The sequence below is a fragment of the Tupaia chinensis genome, unplaced genomic scaffold (assembly GCF_000334495.1).
Source record: "Tupaia chinensis unplaced genomic scaffold, TupChi_1.0 Scaffold149383_1, whole genome shotgun sequence".
NCBI lineage: Eukaryota > Metazoa > Chordata > Mammalia > Scandentia > Tupaiidae > Tupaia > Tupaia belangeri.
This window is the reverse complement of record NW_006209227.1, coordinates 1,281,270-1,285,418: the sequence shown is the minus strand read 5'-3', so window position 1 is coordinate 1,285,418 and position 4,149 is coordinate 1,281,270.

Below are 4,149 nucleotides of genomic sequence, written 5' to 3'. Positions count from 1 at the left end.
TTAGCCAGAGTCACATCAGACTGAATCTCAGCTCCTCCAGAGTAACTTGGAACTTGTCCCTCAATGGTAACAGAGGTGTAATAATGGTACCTACCTGAGGGTTGCTGTGAGAACCAGTGAGCTCCCCGTGGAGTGCTGAACCCAGCACAGGACACAGGAAGTGTCCACATGCTCCTGCTCCACCCAGGCAAGCCTGGGTTGGTGACAGCCTACACAGTGGGAGCTGTTAGTACATGTGATGGCAATGATTTTTAGAGATGAGAGAATACTTTTGGCAATGACTAATGTAATACCAGACAGTAGAGCGCTATTCCAGCTCCCAGAGCTCCTGATAACCGCAGTCCATCCTCCATTCACACTGGATGAGACCACTTGCAACAGTTCCCACGGGACACACATGACGCACTGTGGGTGGCCCCCATATACTGAGCATGAGGCATGGCACTGGTTGTGGGGCACAGCCCCACTCTCGAGCTCACTCTACAGGGGGATAGAGGCCCTCGCAAAAGAAGCCTAGAAAAAGGTTCCGAGACAGTGCAGGGAGGGAACGATTCTTCCCAGCAATGGAGGTTAAAAAAGGTTTTCCTGAATGAGTGCTTGCCAGGTGGATAGGGAAGGGAGAGGGAGGAAACCCAGGTAGGGAAACAACAGAGTCAAAGGCACAAGGGTGCAGATGGGTACGTCGTGTGGGAACCACAGTTCGGCACACTGGAGGGCTCTTCTTGCCAGAAACTTCAGGTGCTGTTCTCTCTTGTGAATGAGCTCTGATCACTCCAATCAGAAAACTGTCCCTATCGTTATGAGCTTGAAACTGATTAACAACTGGAACATCTTATATCTTAAAAATCCTAACTGTTCCACTTACTACTGTCTTGTCTTAATTTGATTTAGCATGGGTTTTTCCTTTCCGCTACACCAAAAAGCCTTTTTAGATTTGTCCGTTTGATTTGCCAAATAATTTATTTCTGCCTTTCCATCTACTTCTCTTAATCTTGTGTCTAACCTTCTTTGGCTGCATCCCCAGAATATGCTGTGCATCCAAAGAGGGCCCTAAACTGGAGTAAATTTTCAGTGCTTGAAGTGGCAGAGGAGAAAACAGTTGGGTCAAACAGTGACACCAGCAGGGTGGCTGGGATGTGGCGAATGATATGGGACAGGGAGGAGTTAAGGGTGAACCCAGGTCTGGGTTCAGTTAAATGGTTGCTATGGACTAAACTGTACCCCCAGGTACATGTCAATATACTAAACCCCAGTATGACTGCATCTAGGGATAAAGCTCTAAAGAAATTTAAATGAAATCACAGGTGGGGCCTTAATTCAATATGGTCATTGTCCTTATAAGAGAAACATGAGGGACATGTGTGCACAGAGAGGCAAACCTGGAGATGGCAAGTAGAAAGGCCCTGTTTCTGACCACTGGCTGCTGACCATTCATGCTGGCAGGAGCCAGAGAGAGATCTGGGTGTTAGCAGTGAAGCGGGACTGTGAGCCTGCATCATCTAACCAGTGGGGTAAGTACAGAGGCAAAATAAGGTCACAGTGGAGCCCTAAAGGCCTGCAACTGAACTCTCTAAATGAAGAGATGCTCCTGAAAAAATGTTAGAATGGGCAAAGAAACACAGACTAGGGCCATGGAACTAAGAGCAGAGCACTTCAAGTGGGCTCAGGCCAGCTTTGTGGCACTGCAGTGATGTGCTGCTCAAGGGAAGCTGGACCCACATGCCAACTGCGGTCGTGTGCCTGTCTGTCGGCCTGAAATGCACTGGCCATGCACCTGAGTGCCCAGGATCGGTGAGCTGGAGCACTGGACAAAGGGCTCACAGTGTAACCGCACCCAGGGAGGACGTTTCTCTCTCATGCACATGCACGTGCTCTCCCGTGAATAAAGAAAAGGAAAGAAGTGGGCTCAGCAGTGCCCATTACAACGTAAGAGCAAAGAAGTCCAACCGAGCTGGAGGTCAATGGTTTCCTTCACGAGAAAAGGATCAGTGGCTGACCGGCAGTGGACACCAAGTGCCAGTGAGCTCAGGTGTGGATGGAAGAAAGTAGGTAGGGAGGCTGGGCAACTCTCAGGAAGCTTGGTCATTAAAGAGGAGGTGGCTGGGAAAGCGACATCAGATTGAGAGGGTCTCCCTAAGGCAGAAAACCTCACCACATACTACAGCCATCAGAGAGGCTGCCAATACAAAAAACTTGGGAGAAAAAAGGTGGGGTGGATGGACAAACAGAAGACGAGGCACAGGTGGAAGAACTACGCTTTCACAGGACAGGGATGCCCTTTCCACTGTGGTAAGCACAAGGGCGGGAAGGTGGGCTTGGGCAAGTCTGAAGGCAGAAGGAACTGAGGGGTCTCCCCCTGGAATGTTCTCTATTTTCACTATGAAGTAGGAAAGTACACGGAGACTTCAAAAAAATTCCTGGGAAAGTGAAATTAAAGTAGAAACTTAATGTGGTACAAAATCTTTTTAAAATTCCTAAGACACATTTTCCTTGGACTTTTTGAAGACCCTGCATAGAGTCACTGAAAATGAGGATTAGAATAGGGTAAACCACTCTAAGAAAATGCTGATACTGTAACCGCTGCAGAGAATGAGTGAGGGCTGACGAGGGACTTGTGACCCATGGCTCAACAAGTAAGGCCCGAGTCAGGTTAGACAAGCCCGCAGCGGGCCATGCAGATGTGTGATTTCTGCAGCAGCTGCACGGGGAGGAAAGGAAACCAAAGGGTAATCTACAGAGTCCTGCCAGGGGAAACAACACAAGAAGGGCCTGGATGATCCTCGGAGAAGCTCGGTTGACTATTCACTTCCCCCTTGGCTTCCTTCCTTAACCAAGGACAACAGTTCTCCCCCTGCAGGAAGACCCAACACTTCCCTTTCACAATAAGCACCTGTTAACATCCACGTTACCACCCAAGTCACAGACAACTTACGAGACATAGTGTAAAAGCTTCACTTAACCACCTAATGATACAAAGATGTGAAATAAAATGTATAGTAAAAGACACGTTTCAGTCGGCACAGCTCGAGCATAACTACAAGAGATGTAATGAAGTTGGTGCTCAGGACTGGGTGCATACGCCCCCAGAAGTCACGGTTACCATCAGTGGCATCCCAGGGCACGCTACCCTCGGAAACTCAAATACCATGAGTAGCACTATGGGTCCTTCAGGACCCAGTAAAAGCCAACTGCTGGGTTTTTTGTTTGTTCGTTTTTTTAAGTGTTTGAAGTCTCAAGTAGTTGGAAAAATGACTTCTAACTAGGAGAAATGCTTCGGTTTGGTTTCAGGCACTCTGGCATCTCATGGGTGGAGGAAATAAACCTGTGACATTCTCGTGAGCAGTTCCTCTTTAGCTTGGCTTCTTTGGTCACCATGCCATTTCCTATGGCTCACATGTGTGGGGAGAAGAGAATCCTCTATCTGTGGTGACCATCTCAGATCAGGAACGCAAGAACAGTCTAGACTAGGGGTTGGACCACCTCCTAATGTCCAAGTGGAAGCCCTGCTACCTCCGCCTAATCGGACAGTAAAGCTCAGAGTTCAAGCGGGTGGCTCAAGCCAGCCACAGGCACGACCCCCAAGCTCAGTCTCACACCTGTTTCCTTCCCTAGAAGACTGTCAAAGACGTGTCTTCTGAAAGCTGAATCTGTGTGTAAAGCAGCTCTGCACAGGCAGACCTGAGCCCAGCGGTCATAGCGTGCCAGACGAGAGACTCTGGCACATGGGGCCAGGCTGCCTCCCGGAGTCCCAGTGGAATGATGGTCATTCCAGCTGGGCCATTGTTCTATGTCTGGAGCTGCTTATCCCATATGCTCTGATAGAGGAGGGCTGGGTTTGGTAAGGGGCTGGGCCTCAGGTATGGCAAAGCGAGCCCTCAGGGGAACAAGCAGGCGATGGGTCCCAGGGTCTGTGTGGAGAACAAACCCCCAATCGGCACAGGACGCACAGCAGGCGGGCTAGGAGTCCTCGTTTTGCCACTCAGCAGCGGGGCGCTGTGAGCCTTTGAGATTCTGGTTTCTCGTATGTGAGGGGTACTTACCCCTACCAGCCTCAGGCGATTGTTGTGGGTGGAAAGGCCTGAGTGACTTGCTGTCTGTGAAGACACGTTAAAAAGCACTTTACAGACATATGGCTGGGACTGCCCCCGC